The sequence below is a fragment of the Cricetulus griseus genome, chromosome 7, assembly GCF_003668045.3.
Source record: "Cricetulus griseus strain 17A/GY chromosome 7, alternate assembly CriGri-PICRH-1.0, whole genome shotgun sequence".
Lineage (NCBI taxonomy): Eukaryota > Metazoa > Chordata > Mammalia > Rodentia > Cricetidae > Cricetulus > Cricetulus griseus.
This window is the reverse complement of record NC_048600.1, coordinates 10493722-10514003: the sequence shown is the minus strand read 5'-3', so window position 1 is coordinate 10514003 and position 20282 is coordinate 10493722.

Sequence of the window (20282 nt, the reverse complement as noted above, 5' to 3'; positions counted from 1 at the left end):
ACATACCTTGTTTTAAATTATCCTGTCACACTACTTCATGTTTATAAATGTTATCTCTCCTCTGACCTCACCTATCACACACACACACACACACACACACACACACACACACACACACACACACACCTGTGTCATAAGCTCTTGAAGTACAACAAGTGTCTGATTGTAACTTACATCACATAGTGTGTGCTGACACCAAGTAAACTATAGCAAAAGGCACATGTGGGCCTCACTCCCCCAAGTGTAGGCTACAATGCCTCCAGGGTAACATACTTTCTTTTGAATCAAAGCAAGCCATCAATGATAGTTCATCTTGATTGCCAATTTGATTGGATTGAAATCACAAGTTATTATCAAAGCACTATTCAGTGTATGTCAGTGGCGATGGCATTTCCGGAGACAATCAGATGATGGGCTTTCTGGTCTGATGAATAGCTCAATCTCCTGATAGATTAGCAATGTCATTAATATTGTTGGATGGTGTCAAAAAGTAGGAAGCATGTTACTAGAGGCATGCCTTTGGAGGCTGTATCTCGCCTTCACCCACTTCCTGTGTTTCAGCCCTCCAGTTGGTTCTGACGGGTATTAGTTCCTCATCTTTAAGAGCCTATCCAGATGGACACAACATGATCTGGGAGGGCTTTGGACCTACTGGTACTACCAAGGAAATATGGAAGGAATGAGTCAGGTCCCCTAGCCCCTGCATTCAGACTACAACACTAAAATCAAATCATCTAAGGCAGATGAAAAAATCAAGTGATTAGTGAAGCATGTCTGTTTCCTCTCTGACTGGCCTGGACAGATGTTCATACTGGCTTCAGCTTTTCCCAGGCAGGCATCAAGAGTGCCAATATACCAAGCCAAACTGGCAGCCACTTGTGCATCTGAGTTTTACCATGTCCCTTCCCATTGCAGACAAGATGTGGAGTAGCTAATAATGAGAACCTTTGGACTCCCTTTCATACCAGGTCACAGAGGCCTAGACCTGGAGGCCTGAAAAGTGTTACTTCATCCCAGGCGAGGTTGACCAGCTGTTGAAAGACACACAATAAAAACCATCCAATTAGCATCCTGGCCAGAGAATTCATCATAGCATCGTGTGTGCCAATGAGATATTCTAACTGCATGGAACAATGATTTAGTAACACCTCCTATGTGTCTAGTTGAGGCTTGTAGAGGAAAACAACATTTTTAAGCTAGGAAAAATTAGGTGAATGGGAACAAATAGAATATTCTTAAGTGTGAAGGTAGGCCTAGCAGATAAGGTTGGACTCTGTATTTTATCACCCAAGTCTGCCACTCCCAAATTTCTTGGGTTCATTACACCCCAGTTGTCTCACCTGTATAACAGAACAGTCTATGTAACACTAAAAGAATGATTATCTCTGTGCTACTATAAAGCTGTTGCCTCTGTGATTGGAAATTGTTCAGTATCCGTCATCATCATCATCATGACCGTCATGGTGAAGATGAAAAGAAACAAAGATGGGGAAGGGGCAAGGGAAGGGGAGAGGCTAAAGGATCTGTTTGAAAATGTCCTCTTTACCCAACCTTAAATCTTTCCCTTCTCCCTCAGCATGTAAATGGAAGGTATTATATTTTGAGGTCATCCAGTAAATATTCACTGGTGATGGAGATACTGAGTTGGTCATTCTAGGATAGTATAGCAGTGAGTCAGTTGAGAGTCAAATCTAGAAGGTTGGGTTAGAAGTATCAGGTTCAAGGCCTATGCTAGGAAGCCGTGGCCCAGAGTCTATCCTGGGCTCTAGTGAAGATCTGGGTGAAGAAGAGGTGATGGTTCAAAGCTGAAAAGCACCAACCATGTGTATAGGATTAAAAAGTTTGAAGCTGAAAGCACCAATCATGTGTATAGGATTAAAAAATCCAGCTCCAAATCAAACCTTGTTGGGGTTCAACAAAGATCCCTATGCCTCCTCACATGTGAATTGCAGACTTGTGGGTATCCAAAGCAAAGGTTCTCTATAGGGCTTTTACTTGGTTCTCTGGGTCATCCTTGGCATTTTGGGTTCCCACATGACCACAAACTTTCACAGATATAGTGTAAAAGGACAACAGAGTTCTTTTGCTTCTGGTGTGTTTGTGTCTCCCACAGATGACCCCTTCTAAGTTCCTTTTTGTCTTCGTTCCTCTTTGGTACTCATACGTTCTCCTTCCCTCCAGGCACTCAGGTCTCCACCATGTATTTACATCATTCTACATGTGTCTTTGCCAATCCAGTAACTGAGTAAAAGAACCTTTTTTTTAAAAAAAAAAAAATTTGATTGCTTTGCCTCCATTATCGCAACACCATGAGCATCCTTGGGTATGATGCATTGGCTGACAATACAGAAAAGTAATAAAAGGTTGTTCTCCAAAATATCTTTCCAGGCAGTTGGTCAGCATTCACTTTCTACTTTGGAAGGCTTGGTCTTATTACTTTCTTCCCTGTTTTTCCTGCCGTTTGGCCAAACCATGATTTGCTATTACTAGATTTCCTCTTGCCCTTCAGACCCTACCTGAGAGGCCTTTTCAAGTCAGGACCCAATATGTGACAGTCACATGGTTGATGCTTTTCAGAGCTCCTGCTCTTAGATAGAAGCCTTTGATGAACTGACTCTTTTTTTTTTTTTTTTCTTCCTTGCTTGCAATTTCACAGCGTACCCACTAGCTTTTATCTCTGTGGCTGAGCCCAGGCAATAACTATTCTGTCTTTGTTATCTAAATCCTGAGCTGTCTGTCTCACACAGAGAACGCTCCTGTGCCTGCTATCGGCATCTTCCATCTTTTCATCTCGGGTGGAAATACTTTTGTTTATGTACAGTTCTCTGTCTCATGTTCAGATTCCATCTGATAGGCTTTCCAGGTTTTGTTTTTGTGTGCTTCAAAATCTGATGACCCAGGAGAGACTTGTTTGGTTATTTCCTTGTCAGTGGAGAGGACATGATGTGATGGAGACAGTCCATAGCTGGCTCACCGCTTTTCCTTTGATTTGATTATCAGAAGCAATGTTGGCTACTCTTGTTCTTTACACTTGAAATTGGGTACAACTCCAACCTGTGGGCTTCTTCCTACGAGAACATCTGTTGAGTCCTGAGGGCTAAATATCAGACAGTAACTCTGGGGTAACAGCATCATGTCAGAACTCAAAGTCCTAATTATAGCTTCCATTGTCTCCATGGGCAATGTTCCTACACGGACAAGAGCTTTCCATCTGGTAAATCAAAATTGAAAGTGATGGCAAATTTTTTAAAAAAATCATTTATTAACTTATTTGTATTAATGTTTTGTCTACATATGTGTCTGTGTACCATGTGAGTCCTTGATTCCCACAGAGACCAGAATAGGGATGTTTGATCCCTTAGGACTGGAATTATAGAGTTTGTGAGCTGCCATGAGGGTTCTGGGAATTGAACTTGGGTCTCTGAAAAAGCAGCAAGTGCTCTTCACTAACTACTGAGCCATCTCTTCTGCCCAAGTGACAGTAAATTATGATATCTACCTCCTATTCATTCTTCTTCCTTAATCTCTGGGGATGGGGACACAGGATGTACTTCCTCTGTGCCAGTTACTTTAAAGAGCAACACTAATTTTAATGCTTGTATCTGATACACTTCATAGAGAATCCCATTTCACTATGAAAAGTTTCTGTTTCTGTGAATCTCTGATGGCCATTATAATCTGTAGTGATTATAATTTGGTGCACACAAAAGAGAGATTATGGGAACATGAGAAGATGCTGGTTAATAAGCCTGGTTTTGGGTGTATGACATGGGGAGCAAGTCAGCTTACCTATGAGGATGGTAGAAGAGCACTATGTATCTGAGTTTGGAGATGTGAGCAGGATTTCATAAAGGAATGTGGGAGAAGGAACTATAGAAGTAGATAACCTGGAAGTTGATGGTGGATTGAGAGCTAACTGGACAGATAGGACATGCAGCACACGTCACAGGAAAAAAAAAAAAAAAACTGTTAGTTGCTGAGTGTCTTCTCATCTGGATGAAGCTCAAAAAATCCTTCAGACACAAAGAAGAGCCCCACAAGTTTTCAATAGTGTTTAACACCCAACCCCATCTATACCAACCTTTGGTATAGATGACCAAGAATCACGAGAAACATTTGAGGTAATCTCCAGAAATTAAAGAAGAGTTCAAGGTATAGAAGTGTAAATTCTGAAGGAAAACTATATGACACTAGATGTCTAAACAAGAAATGGGTGGACTATGAGAACAGACATCTTAAAAAAATTAAAACAGAACAAGATTCAGGACAGATCATCAGGTTTGTTTTAAAAAATCGCATTAATTAAACTCAGGGCTTGGGGTAGAGCTCATCTATTAGAGTGCTTGCCTAGCATGCAAGAAACCCTAGGCTGAGATTCCAGCACTATATAAACCAAGCATGATGGTACAAGCTTGTAACCTCAGCATGTGAGAGGTAGAGACAGGAGGATTTGGAGTTTGAGGTCATCTTTAGCTAAATGGGAAGCTTGAGGCTAGCCTGGGCTGCATAAAATGCTATCTGAAAACAAACAACAACAACAAACCAAGTTACTAGAGCTTTTCAAGGAAATTAACAAATAGTTTAGAAGACAATAAAATACAAGCAAAAGTGATAGCTTCCTTCAATCTTACAAGTCTAATACCCAATAATAAGAATTCTAGTAAATAGCTTGCTCAGATATAGTTAATAAAATGTAGCATACTTAGTTAAATTTGAATTCCTGACAATGAATAATTACTTAGGATAAGTATCACATTTACAGTAAAAAAGAAAAATGTTGCAAGGCCCATATTCCTGCTAAAAAAATTATTTGCATAGTGGCACACACTTATATTTCCAGTACTTGGGAGTATTGCCAGTTCAAGGCTAGTATGGTTTACATAGAAATTTCCAGGCTAGCCTATGCTATATAGCAAGATCTTACCTTTTAAAAAGTTATTTACTAGCCAGGCAGTGGTGGTGCCCACCTTTAATCCCAGCACTCAGGAGGCAGAGGCAGACAGAACTCTGTGAGTTCAAAGCCAGCCTAGTCTACAGAGTGAGTTCCAGGCCAACGATAACTACACAGAGAAACCTTATCTTGAAAAATCAAAACAAACAAACAACAAAAAAGTGACATGTTGATTATCTGAAATTCACATGGAACCAGGCACCCTGTATTTTATCTAGAAGCCTGTCAGAAAGGTGAGAATAGACACATTAAAGGAAAGGAAATTATCAGCCAAAATATCAATCAAATCTCTCCAAACTAAAGGACCTAAGTACTCAGATTTAAAAGATTCCATTAATAGGCAGAGAAATTCATTTTAAAGGGCCCAAAGGATTGCCTTGATTTCTTAACAGCTGATAAATTTTATGAATTTTGATGAGAAAAATAATGCTGTATTTAAAAATACAAAATTCAGAAAGCTCACCTCTCAAATACCACATGTTGGGAAATGTATTCTATCAACTTTAGAAGTAAATGGATGCAGCTTGGTTGATAGAATACTTGATTAGCATGGGAGAAGTTGTAGGTTGGATTTCTAGTGGTAAATAAAACCAGGAGTGGGGTGCATGGCAGCAATTCCAACACTCAGGAGGCTGAGGCAGGAGGATCAGAGCTCAAGGTCCATCCTTTGTTACATAGTGAGTTCAAGACCAGACTGAGCTACATGAGAACTTGCCTCAACAACAACAACAACAACAACAACAAAATGGGGCCAAAGAACAGTGGATTTACATCAGGATACTAACCAAAAAAAAAAAAAAAAAGATTCAGGGAGAGGGTTATGTGACAAGTGTACTCTGAAGCTGGGAAACAGAAGATATGCAGAGAAGATAACCAGCACAAAAGTATGGCAGGAGGAGTAGCTAGCAAGTTAGATAATGTTTTAAGGTATACAAAGAGGACCAGAAATTTGTCTATGGAAAACTATAGAACCATAAAATGAGGCAATCATAAACTCAAGGAAAATCATATAATTATCTGAAAACTTTGTTTAGCAAAGTTGTTGGTTCTGTATTAATTGTGTTCATGTGTATGCGATGCTGGGGGTTGAGCCCAGAAATTATGAGACAGAATTGATAATTAAGACTATTAGTTAGACATGGTGGTGTGTGCTGCAACCCCAGGGAGGCCAAAGCAGGAAGATCACTGAGAACTGAAGGCCAATGTGGGCTTCATAATGAGATCCTAGCTCAAAAGACAAACAATCAAACAAACAAAAACAAAATTGAAAAATCACCCAGGGTAGCATTTTGTTGAACAGACTGTGAAGAAATACATCAGGGGACAGGGGGTTCCAGTTTCTGCAATCAATATAGTGAGAGGGCTCAGCGAAGCAAGATAAATGGATCCTGTCCTTATGTGACATTTGTCCCTTACTTCTCTGAATGTCATGCCTCTTCCTTCAAGCTCCTCCCACCTCCCTTCCAGCAGTATCAAGATCCATTTTACTGAGGCTTAGCATCTAGGAATAGCCAGGTGGTCCTAGGCCAAGGGCCTTGTCAGCATCCAGTCAGGCCCAAAGCCAAGATGGGGGACTTTCTGGGATGCTGTTAGCTAGATACATTGCTGCTAGTACTCACAGCCTCTATGATCCTTCCTGACATAAACATGTTTTATGTCTGCCACCTTATCCACTCACTCCAGGGCAGGCAAAAATCCGATTTCTAGCTGTCATTGCAGGGCACCAGCATCTTCTGGTCCTGTTGTTGGCATTCTTGCTAGTTATTCCTGTTAATCAAATTCTTTCCTCCTTTTGAGTTCCTTCATTCCTTTTTGCCTGTGCTGTTGACATTGGCTGTGGCAATGGAATTTTCCAGTTTCCTAGAAACCGTTGGAGTTTTAAGGGTATGGCTGCCCTATAAACTCTCTATTTCTGTGACAGCCTGGGCTCTGGAGCCTCTGCATGAAACAAACAGTTCACGAGAGACAGTGTTTGTGTCTGAGTAGCTACCATTGGCCAAAGCACCAGTTAACTAGGAGAGCCCTCCATGTTGTCAATTGGTTTAGTTTGTTCTAATTTATAGTGCTTGGTTTGTAAATAGCTGTAGGGAATTGATGGCAGCAGAAGTGGACACATGGGAGTGGGGATAAATAATAATGCAAGAGGACCATTTAAGGCAGTGAGACATGGTTAAATGAAAAAGCAGGTTACAAATCACTAAATACAGGATGACCCCATTTCTCGAAATATGTGTGTGTCCGTGTGTACACAAAGCCAGAAACATTAAACAGTGATTTTCTTAGACTGAGGGATTTATGAAAGATTTGTACTTAATTTTTGCTTGCCTAGTTTTTCCAAACAGACATGTGCTGTTTTGTAACAATAAAAAAAACAAGTTATTTAAAACATAAATAAAAACTGTAAGATTCTGGGCAAACACCATATGCTTTTGTCTGAATTCCACATACCCCTTTATGAGGGGCCAAGAACAGGCCTCGTTAATAGAGGACTGAGGGGGACAAAAGGAGTGGGGGCCTTCAGAGGTGGCAGCAGGGGCCATCCAGCCTAAAGAGCTAGCAGACCCATGACTCTTAGAAGAAACTGTTCCCAAATAACCAAGTAGGTGATCCAGAGACTTGCTCAAACCTGACGGATAGATGTTAAAGCTGTACTTGGACACTGGAACCCCAAATCCAGAGACTTTTGTGCATGTGTTTGCTGAGCACCTATGGCGGTCAGGGTTGTGTTGAGCAGCAGACAGATTCGATGAGGACAGCCAGGGTTGGGGGGGACCCCTAGTAGCAACTACCATTCAGGACTTGTTGGCTGAGGGTGCTGTTTAGTCAGCATGGCTTAAGGATCTGTCTCCTAGTCCATTCGAACTTCTATAGGTAACAGGATGTTAAAGCTTGGATGTCTTCTCATCTACACAGATCTATTGCTCCAGGGGCTGGTGGTTGGGAAGTCCAAGGCCAAGTTACTGGAGGACTGGTCTCTAGCAAGGGTGTTCTTCCTGGCTGATAAGATTGTGGCTTTTCTTTTCTTTGATGAGACAAGGTCTCACATCTCCCAGGCTGGCCTCAAACTCTCTAACCAAGGATGACCTTGAACTTCCAATCCTCCTGCATTCCTTTCTCAAGTACCGGGAATACAGGTATGTGCCACCATGCTTGGTTTTAGGTGGTGATGAGAACTGTAAAGAGGCCCCCTGAGTGCTGGACAAGTACTGTTCCAAGTGAGACATATCCTTACCCCTTCTTTTTTTGAAAAGAAAAATCAGTTTTGTAGCTAGTGTATAAAATAATAGTTTTCATTAGAACATCTTCAACCTGAAAGTCACTGCACCTTGCTTATGTTCCCTGTCCACTACCTCACCATTTCTAGCCGCTTCCCTCCCCCCACAACACAAATAGTCTCTCTTCTCCTTTCCTACCACACATGCACACATGCTTGTACACACACGTGCACACACACACACACATACACACACATACAAATCTAGATTCTATTTCAGTTGGAAAATATGCAGTCTTTTGTTTATTTTTCCCATTCCTTTCCATTCACCTCATAGTTTCCCTTCTGCTTTCTTGGGGTGTGTGTGTGTGTGTGTGTGTGTGTGTGTGTGTGTGTGTGTGTGTGTGTGTATGTGTGTGTGATGTTTGCATATATTTACTTATATGTAAACCTAGATTCTTCATAGGAGAGAAAACGTGTAATATTTGTCTGAGTCAGGCTTATTTCACTTAACACATTGATCTCCAGTTCCATTCATTTTCCTGCAAATGACATCATTTCATCATTCTGTACAACTGAATAAAGCTCTATTTTAGATCTATCACATTATAACACTGTCTGTTGATGGGCTGGATGGTTGGGTGGCTTCTTCTGCAACCTTCCATTAGGGAAAGGAAGCAGACATTCTCTGGAGTGACTTCTGTAAATGCACTAATCCCCTTCACAAAGTTTCCATCCTCATTGTCTAGTGACTCCCCCAAAGAGCCACCTTTAAATACCACTGTATTGGGGTATTTTGTCACACAAACTTTGAGAGGATGTAAGCACCCTGTCTGTAGCAATCTTGATGAAGAGCAGTGATGCTGAGGTGGAGGCAGGAGAACAAGAATGCTGCTCTGCTGCTCTGCTGCTGCAGTGGGGCTCTGCTTCTCTCCCAGAGCCCTGCATCAGCCTGCACAAATCAGTTTCTTCCTCAGTCACATTTCTAGGTTGGCTAAGAAGCTGTTAGCTAGAATTACTGCTATGCTTTATGTTAAACAATTTCACAAGGTTATATAATGAACAAATATGCAAAGCCCTTTATCATACTCTTGGTTCACGGTGATTTAGAGAGTAGGATAAGGCAAGTACTATTATCTCCTTTTTACAAGAGAATGAATTGAAGCTTAGGGAAAATAATTGCTACTATTTAGTATAGTAATTGGACCAGGGCTGGGTGTAAGATTTTCTGACCTTTAATCACAAACTCTTTCTCTCATACTGTCTCATACATATTTGTTCCTACTTTCACTTCTTCATCCAACATGGTCATACTTAAAGCTTATCACAGTACAGGTAGGTGTGTTCAGGACATCGGGTGTAGGTCCTAGTAATTACACCCTGGGATCCTGCCTAGATCAAAGATTCTCCATATTGAATCCACTTAGAATTGCCCAGGGAGCATTCAAAAGCTGCCATAGCCAGATCCCATCCCCAACCAACGCCGCTATTATGATGTCTGCTGTTTTGAAAGCTCTGCAAGTGAGCCTCACATGCGGCCAATGCTTGAAAGCATGGCTCCTGTGAGCACAAAGTATTGGCCACCTCAGTCCCTTTATGAGGAAAACATCCCTAACTGCAATGACTATCAACCAACTGCTTCTAGTAGGGCTCCTCTGGTCTTACACCCCCTGAGCTGCTGAGTCATTCCTCTTTTTTCATCAGATATTCTCTGGATGGTGAGTGGTTTGTTGACTGTCATGAGTGATGACTTGGTAATTGGATTGTTCTGGACAGCAGCTAGGGGCTCTCTGATCTCTATGTAGATCTTGTGTTGGAACAAAGAACTTGGTCTGTTTATGAGCTATGCTCAGCCCTCCAAGGCAGTTCTTATAGTCTGAGTTTCCACTGTGCAAATAGAGATGTGTGAGTAGAAACGAGAACCGGGAACTAGAGTGAGTTTAAAGAATCCTGTCCAAGTGCATGCTGTAACTAGCTAGGAAACCGAATCTCAGAGAGGGGAAATGACTCGAAACAATTAGACATCGATGCAAAACAGGACATGATTCAGTGCCACAGAATGGCTGCAGGCCACAGCTACCTACTCTCCTGGTGCTTTTGAGGCTAATGTTTCTCCACGGTTCCAGGATAGGAGCACTTTCTTTCCAGGTTGACTGATATTCATATTTTCCTTTCCCCTGAGACATAGCCGGAACAAATTCATAAGCCTAATTAGGAAGACTAGTAAGTGATTCTCCTGTTCCAGGCAGATTCACCTCATGGCAACTCCGTGAGGTTGGAACTATTTATTCTTCTCATTTCACAATGGAGTAGAACCAATCTACCTCACTGGCAGAGCTGGGAAGAACAGTGGGATTCAATAGTATCTGGCTCACTGTGTTATACTTACCATTTACAAAACTGACTAAAACTCTTGTTCACTTTAGATCCACAGTTTGCCTCTGAACCTATGAGCTGCATTGTTTTATAATGGTGAACTGAGTATTGAAACATCTGCCATTTCCTTCTCTTTCTTTTTCTTTCTAATCGTCCCCTCAAGTTATTCTCTTTAAATTCTTAACTATATTGATATGAGGAAAATAAACTGTGTGTGATTTCTTGGGTGGGGAGACAAAAGGATCTAGAAATGGCAAAGGGCCAATGTATGGTAGTTCATGCCTGTCATCCCAAACTTGGGAGACCGAAGCAGGACGAAGATTGTAAGTTTGGCACCAGCCTGGGCTACATACTGAATCAGACCCAACCTCAGAAACACACAAAGAGCAGGCGGTGGTGGCTCACGCCTTTAATCCCAGCACTTGGGAGGCAGAGGCAGGTGGATCACTGTGAGTTCAAGACCAGCCTGGTCTACAAGAGGTAGCTCCAGGTCAGCATCCAAAGCCACAGAGAAACCCTGTCTCGAAAAAACCAAAACCAAACAAACAAAACACACACACACACACACAAAGAACAAATAACTCCAAAGTGAACAGTCTGGATCAGAAACCCAGGGCAGCCCCAGAAACGATGGGGCAGCCTCCCCACCCCGACCCCCGACCCCCACCCCACCCCACCCCGACCCGGTTTCCATATCTGTGTTTTTACCGTTAACTTGATATGAACTAGAGTTACTCTGGAAGAGAGGACTTCAACTGAAGAACCGCCTCCATCAGACTGCTCTGTGGCAGTGCCTGAGAGAGTGTCCTGATTGGTCCCCCCCCCGGGGGGGCACGGATGGACAGATGGATGTGGCAAGGCTCTCTGTGGGTGGCAACATCCCCACCCAGCACATGAGCAGGGTTGTGTAAGAAAGCAACTGAACACACGCCAGAGGGAGCTAGTGAGCAGTGTTCCTCAATGATTTTCCGCTCTAGAGCCTGCTTGAGTTCCTGTCCTGACTCCCTCCAGTGATGGACTGTTACTGAAAGTGTAAGTTGATATAAACCCTTTTCTTCCCTAGTTGCTTTGCATCAGAGCTTGTTGGTTTGTCTTTAATCACATCAACAGAAAGCAAACTATAATTCCAGGGGCAAGTTGACTTGAAGAAACCTTTTGAAGACATTTCCAATTGATCTTGCAATAACACATGAATACATACATGACAAATTATGAACACACATAAATGACATTTTCTTGCTTTAGAATGTAACCTTGGCAACAGACTTGACCTACCTGAACAGCCTCAGATACTGTTTTACTGCCTTTCACCACTGTGGGGCCACACATGGAACATCAGCCAATGGGGCTGTGTCCTTGTGCACAGCAGTCATTGTAATCCCCCTGCTTGGAACTAGTGAACAGCTCCCTCATGCTTGCCTTTGCTTCTTCATTCACAGGAACTGTCTCTAGTCACCAGGTAGCAAAATGGACCAAAGCAGATTTCTGAGGTTATGATTTTGTACATCATGAGTAATTCCTCATGAGTAATTCCTCAAGGAAAGGTCTTTTGGCTCCTCCTCCTCCTCCTCCTCCTTCTCTTCCTCCTTCTCTCTCTCCTTTTCCCCCTCTCTCTCCCTCCTCCCCCCCCCTTAGAAAAATAGCCACTGATAGCTTTTTAAAGCCAAGATATATTCTGGGAGTCTCAGAAACTCTGGTTGATGAATAATCTCAAAGAGAAAAGGAAGGAAATGGACATTTGGTGAACATCTATCAGGTACCAAGTTCAGCATCAAACACAAGAATGAGCATGCAACCTGGCTGCATTGTTTCTAAGTGTTGAGGTCTCAGGCTTCTTTTCTTAGGAAGTTTTAGAAGCCAGACTCATGAGCTATAAAAGACATGCACCACGTTTTAAAATATATAATTTAGGTTCTGATATATGTCAGAATTTGAAATCCATGAAGCTCATCCAGTTAGATAATCACAAGCACCAATCCTCAAAGTTTCCTCTTGCTTTTTTTTTGTAGTCCTTTCTGTATGCTTCTGCCACCTTTGTATCTATCTAACAACCCCCAAGCTGCCTTCTGTATGTGGTGGCAGAGATAATGTAACAATCTCTCTTCTCAACAAATGGCCATAGCATCATTTTCCAAAGCTGTAAAAAATGTTACATTAGGCTTTTCCTAGATGATCCTGGGTAGACCCTTGGAAGAGAGGAAAGCAGAGGGTCTAACCAGAGCTAGACAATGAACTGTGATAATGGAAGTGGGGGACTGGAGTTCACTTGAGAGATCTGACCATCCTAGAAGTTTTGAAGACGGAGAAAGGAGTCACAATGCCAGAAATGCTGGTGGATTCTAGACATTGGAAAGGGCAAAGCCGTGGAAATCTTTCTGTATCAGAAGCATACAGCCCAGCAGGCACCTGGATTGGCCTAGAACCATCCAGGCACTAGTGCTGTAACCTATGAATGACGCTTTACAAGGCAGAAGAAACTTGGAAATTGCAATTAAATGAAGGATTTTGAGATGAAGGGATTATCCTGGATTATCCAGCAGGCCTTAATGTAATCACAGTGTCCTTATTAGAGTAGGACGAAGGGAGATTTTACTATTGCCGAGGAGAAGTGATTTGGAAGCAGGGATTGGAGCCATGTACCTGTAGGATAGAGGGAAAGCCGTAAAACCAACAGTAGAGCTCACTACTGGAAACTGAAAAGATGAAAGAGATGATATCTTTCTCAATGCCTCCAGGAGGCAACAGTGCTCCCACCCCTCTGGTGTTAGTTCAGAGTTATGGTTTGAATTGGAAGTGCCCCCAACAGGCTCAGGCTTTGAATCCCTATCCCTCATCCAGTAGCTATTTCAGACATGTATAAAAACGTTAGGAGGTAGGACATGGCCTGTGAGGGTTACAGCCTGGTCCCATCATGTGTGCTGCCTCCAGTACACACCTCTGCTGCTGAGAACTCCACCATGCTTTCCCTGATACAGTGGACTGAAACTGTGACCCCAAATGAAAGCTGTCCCCTTCAAGTCATTTCTGTCAAGTGTTCTGCCCTATTGACACAAGAAATTCACACAACCAGTCGCTTTGATTTGGATATCTGAGCTGCAAGGTGCTACATTTCTCTTGTTTTAAGCCACTCGATTCATGTCAGATTTGTTATAGCATCAGCAGGAAACTAATACACTAACTCAAGTATAGCTGTAAAATGAAGATAATATACTATTTCTGGGGTTATGGTAAAATAAAAATAATTAAATAACATTTATAGCAGATAGGCTTCTTGCGTGTGTAGTTCTCAGCAGCCCTGAAAGCTTCTTTATGAAAATATATATATTTAAAAATTATTGGCTCCTTTTATTTTCTGAGACGGGCCTGTGTTAGTTGGCTTTCCTAGTGACAAAACACCATGTCTAAAAGCAGGATGAGGAGGAAAAGGCTTATTTCATCATCATAAAGTTAGAGTCCATCATCTGGGGAAGCCAAAACTGGAGCTCAAGTCAGGAGCTTGGAGCAGGAACAGACACCGAGGCCATGGAGGATGCTGGTTATTGGCTTGTTCTGAGGCTCTCACTCACTGATCTTTCTAGACCTCCCTGCTGTGGAATATTAGTTTAATATGTGCTACATTCATCTATGCTGTGGAAGATTTGTTTAATAATGCAAAGATGTGTTGCAGTCTTTTACGATATTTGTTTAATTCTGTAAAACTGTGTTGCTTTGCCTGCCCAAAATATCCGATTGGTCTAATAAAGAGCTGAATGGCCAATAGCTAGGCAGGAGAGAGAAACGGGTGGGGCTGACAGGCGGAGAGAATGAATAGGAGGAGAAATATAGAGAATAGAGCGAGAAAAGGAAAAGAAGAGGAGGAGGCCAGGGGCCAACCACACAGTCACACAGCCAGCCATGGAATAGGAAGGAAAAAGGATATATAGAAAAAAGAAATGTAAAAGCCCAGAGGCAAAACATAGGTAAAGAGAAATGGGATAATTCAAGTTAGAAAAGCTGGCTAGAAACAAGCCAAGCTAAGTATTCATAGGTAAGAATAAGTCTTTGTGTATTTATTTGTGAGCTGGGTGGCAGGCCCTCAAAGAGTAAAAGAAAAAACCAACTACACCTCCCAAGACCACCTATCAGGGATGGTGCCATCTATGGTAGATCAGATCCTACCACACCAGCTATCAACAAAGAAAATGTTACATAGATATGCCCACAGGCCAGTCTGTTGGAGGCATTTCCTCATTGAGGTTTCCTCCTCCCAACTGACTGCAGCTGACAAAAACTAACTAGTACAGACTCTCACTGTGTAGTAGAAAATGGCCTTGAACTCACTGTGTAGCCCAGTCTTGCCTCACCATCCTCATGTCCCAGGCTCCTAAAAATTGTAACTAACAGGTATGTGCCATGACGTCTGGTTAAGCTATACTTCTAGAGTTTGCCAATATTGGCATGGAAAGACATGTCTGGTAGCAAGTTGGATGGGAAGATGATGAGTGGTTCAGGTTTTTTCTGGGGAAGAATGTAGAAAGTGACAAACCGTAGGGAAGGAACAGCAATCTCACAGAACCAGTCTCTAGGGAGAGAGAGCAAAAGCAAAGAAACCCACTTGGGTTTACTTTGAAATATAGGCCAAGAGGCTGGAGAGATGGCTCATCAGCAGTTAAGAGAACTTGTTGCTCTTGTAGAGGCCTCAGGTTCAATTCCCAGAACCTCTGGTTGTCACAACCATCCATAACTCCAGTTCCGAGAGATTCAACACCTTCTTCTGGCCTTCACAGGCACACATGTCATACATATGTAAACATGCAGACAAAACATTCATGCAATAAGATAAAGTAAATAAATTTGAATAAACTAAATTATAAGTCATATTATTATTCAGTTATGGTGAAGCCAACAGATCAGGAGGTGATGCCCATGGAGAAGACAGTTCATAGTCACAGTTCTCAAGAGAAGTGCTTGGCATGCCATCTGGGGCCTCAGTGGGAAGCAACAACTTAAGTTAGGAGGCAGAAATAGCAAGAGAATAGGGACAAAACCCACTGGAGTTTCCATGGATAGGAATGAGTGGGGCAGGAAAAGTAGGCTTCAGAAGTGGGCTGTCCTGTTAGAAGATATTGTCAGGCCCAAATTCTGGTGGCAAGATAAAAGCCAGCATTCCTCAGAAACTTGTGAAGCCAGTTCCCCCCTTAAGGATCCATTTCCTTATCACTGACAGAAGGGACAAATGGGTATGTATGGTGCCTATTAGCATACCAAGACAACTAGACTCTGGGCTCCCTCCCTTAGAACCACAAGTACCTGTTAACATTTCAGAGTCCATGATGACATCCTAGCTCTTCTCACCTTTCCCCCCACCCTAAACTCCCTTGGGCTCATGGGCTTTTCTTCCCTATCTTCTCATTGTCCTTATCACCCTGCTATTTTGGCTATGCTGTCTCTTTTGCCCTCTCTCTTTTGTCTTCCTCTCTTACTCCTCTTTTTTGCCCTCTCTTGGTCTTCTCTGTGAGTCTTTATCACTTGATTTCTTCCTGTCTCTCTCCTCTTCTGGCCAAGTCAAGTAGGCTGGCCACAATCATTCTACTACTTGTGATCTCTCTATGCTCTGAACTCTTCTAATGCCTCTAACTGCCCTCTCCCTCATATCTACAATAAAAACCTTACCTCAACTATTCCTTGGAGTAGTCACATTGTCAGTTTACACATCTGATGCCAAAATCCTAAGTTTATACAAATACTTAGCTCTGGGTGTGTGTGTGTGTGGGGGGGACTATAACAGGCAGATATTGGCTTCAAGTGTAAGACCTAGCGAATGGGTTGCTCAGATTGGTTGGTTTGCTTAGGAAAGGCTCCTATCTGGGAAGGTTGGTTGCTGTCTCTGGGAATTAGCCAACTTGGGACAAGCAGCCTCTTTCCAATCTTGAGGCTCCAGATGCATCCAGAAAACAAAAATAAAATATATAGTTAATATGGATTTATGGTTGACCAGCCTAGACAGATTGTGTGGCTACCAGAGGTCATGCAATGGGCTCACAAATAGAGGTTCAAGAAGTTGCCATCAGGTCTTAAAGATTATTACTGTTAGGAGAAATAATATGGGAAAGATAAGAAATACTTCTATTGCAGATTGGATAAGAATGTTCAGAGAGAGGCCAGTGGCTCAGGGTAAAGATGCTTGCTGCCAAGCTTGACCACCTGAATTTGATCTCTAGGAATCACACAGTAGTAGAGAGAAATGGCTCTTACAACTTGTCCTCTGATCTTCACATGCCACATGCATAGTATGGCAGTGTGAATGTTCCCCTCCAATCAATAAATCAACAAACAAATGTAATAAGTATAGCAAGAGTAGAAGAATTTCTCAGGGAGGGACCATTGGTCTGAGAGTTCGTTCACTTGTGGCATGGGTTGATTATGTGATTGTTAACCTTTCTCTCTTTAGCCATTTTTCCATTACAGAGTTTAGAAGTTTAGATGCATGTTTTCCACCTCCTTATAAAGGTGGCCAGTGTTTTAGATAACTGGACAAAAAGGGACATTTGTTGGGGAGGTTCTGGTTAGATTCCCGCCTCCATGTAAAAATACAAAGTGGTCATCTCAGAACAGGGAGGTAGGAGTAGGAATTCAAATTCAAGGACAGCTTTGCTTAGCAAGAGACTGTATCAAGAAAACAAAACAAAACTAGGAACCAAACAAAGGCCTCACAGAGAGAAGACCTCTTTCTTGTTTCCTGTTTCCTGTGTTAACTGTCATCCTTGGAGCTGTGGGAAGCAAAGCAGGATGAAGGAATCTGGACTCTGGTAGCATCCTTGAGTTATACAACTAATTCTGTATTGGCTGTTCTATACTTTGAATAATATAATATATGTCCTTGTAGTTTAAGCCACTAATAGCTGAGTTTGCTACTTATTGATGAGGAATTCCTTTCAGACACAGAGGGGCTGAACTGAGTAGCAAGAGAAATGGTTGTGTCTACAATAGATGAATGGCTTTTTCTCCCCGTCTAGCCCAAGTGAAATGGAGGTTTATCGATGTAGCTATCTGTCAGAGTTCTGTCAAGAAACAAGTAGTCTATTTGACTAAGAACGGATAAATAAAGAGAGTAGAAGGGACTTAGGTACAGTCAGTTGGACTCCTAAGGGAAAAAAGAGGGGGCAGGAAGGGAGAAAGAAGAAGGGAGAGGAAGAGGAGGAAGGGCAGAAAGAAAGACTGAGAAAGGCAGGGAAGAAGGAAGAGAGGGTGAGAAGGAAAGAGGAGAGGAAGGAACAATTAACATGAAAGGAAATTAACAAAAGATATTGAAGCACCTTGAGACTAAATATAAGATGCTAACCCGGTCCTGCATTTGGGTCTTGTCTCAAGGAACAAGGGGAAGGAATGGCTTCTAGAATGCTGGAGAGAAAAGCCTTAGATAATAGATATGGAACTATGCCACACCACTGCTCCCCCACTCTCACTCCCAGAAGGAGCAGGGGAATGCACACCTAAGGTACCTGTATTCCCTTCAGAGACAATGGCCAGACATTCTGGAGATGCCAACTGAGTGGTTTAGCATTGAGCAGATATGGGGGCCAGTGAAGCAATGAAAAGAGAATCATATTTTCACTGTGTGTGTGTGTGTGTGGTTTTTTTTTTTTTTGTTGTTGTTGTTGGGGTGTGTGTGTGTGTGTGTGTGTTAGCATAAACTTCTTCCATTCATGGTAGCACCTAAACTCCTGAACTATCAAAGACCACACTTACCTCTCAGGAAATCAAAACATCCGATTTCAAATGCCGTTTGAACCTGGAATGCTGTGGGCTACAGAAGTGATTGCTTTAGGCCCTCAGTTAAGTGTCCACGGCCTCTGCCAGCTCTGTATTTTCCTTCTCCTTGTTACCGCTGGAGAGAGTTGTTCCAGTTTTGTTGGCAGCAACTCACTCGGCCCTTTTCTGAAGTCTATTACTGAGCACATATTCTACCTTATTACTATCACATTTGGAAGAAGAAGAAGCAATTACGTGGCCATATAGGCATTTAATAGTAACAAAAGCATAATAAGAACTAGGACATGGAGTTTACTGCTTGTGATCCTGTTTCCCTGAGCATAGCAGAGAGCACCCTATTAAATGTGCCTATTAAATCAATGACTCATGAGGTTGAACCATTCATCAGCTGTATATTGTATTGTAGGGATCAAGAAAGGTTCAGAGGGGCTGGAGAGATGGCTCAGAGGTTAAGAGCACCGATTGCTCTTCCAGAGGTCCTGAGTTCAATTCCCAGCAACCACATGGTGGCTCACAACCATCTTTAGTGAGATCTGGTGCCCTCTGCTGGTGTGCAGATATACATGGAAGCAGAATGTTGTATACATAATAAATAAATAAAATCTAAAAACAACAACAACAACAACAACAACAAACCTTAAAAAAAGAGAAAGGTTCAGAAAGTGGGGGATAAATTACCTTTCTGGGCAGTAGAGGAAATTAATACCATCCTATAAACTTATGGGTACAAAAAGAGAGACTTTCATTTGTTTTTTCCTACCTCAAAATTAAAAAGCAAGACATATACCTGGATAAAAGTCTACCTGTAGGTTAGGGAATATTGGCAGTTTGCTGTTATCAATCCCTTCACCCAGAAGCAACTATTGCAACAAGTTTCTCTTTTGTCTTCCCAGAGATTCCCAGTCACACGTGGGCTCCTTCAAGGAGCTATTGCTGACTTAGTGGTCCTCAGGTGTCTGCAGCGGATGCTGTCAGGGTCCTCGCACCATGAGACACCCATCCTCCTGCTGCCATGAGCTTTGGTTGTTAATGGCTCACAGTTGTCCCTATTCTCCAGAGGAGACCCTTCAGAAGAGTGTGGCCTGCCCTGCTATTCTGCTTCTGTCCCACATCCTCAGGCCACTCGTACTTAATAACTGACCAACACTAGAACATAACACAAGAGAATCAATGCCTTTGCCTCAAGGCTGAGCAAGCATGTAGAATAATTTTTGCTTCAGAGCTGGGTTCTAGCTGACGCTTGTCTCTAGCAGAGACCACACCGATACTTTCCTCTGTCATCTCCATATTCTGTTTCTTTCACCCCATCTTCTCTTGAGAGCAAGAGTCTTGTAAGCAGATCTCTACTTCAGCCCCCATTTCTAGGAAGCCACCAGCAGCAGGTATTCCTAGGAAGCAGACTAAAGATGGGATTCTCAAGAGGACAGGATGGTAGCCAGGACAAGTCCCATTGCTAGGCAACAGCAAGCCATCCCATGGCTAGTTTCTGGAGTATTAATAGTACCTGGGATACTGTGGCAGATGACTTTGCTGAGCAAGAGAAGGGTGCAGGAGAGGAAAGTGCATTAGCTGATGAAAGCTTTGGTGTCTGACAGGTTTGAATACTTACTGTAAGGACTTGGGGATGGATGGCAAGCAATAGATTAGAGTTGGAAGGCAGGCTCAGCAGAATTTTAAAAGGTTTTTGTCACCTGCTTCCAAACTGAAAACTAGGTGTAGCCTGGAACTTTTGAGCTGGAAAGATTCTCATCTTGGGCATATTTCCAATGCCAAAGTTGGAACCCTGACACAGAAACAGCAGAACCTTGAGCCTTGGGTGAGGCTCTCTTGAGAACCTTGATGCCTCAGATTCAAGCCGGCCTCTTTGACTTGATGGAAGATACAGGGCCTACTTGGGTCTGTGGGTCAAAGCTCATCTTGATGATAAGAGAGGGAAAGGACCTGCAAGGCTTTTTTCATAGTGGGAGGATTATGCCTGGGTGTGCAGCA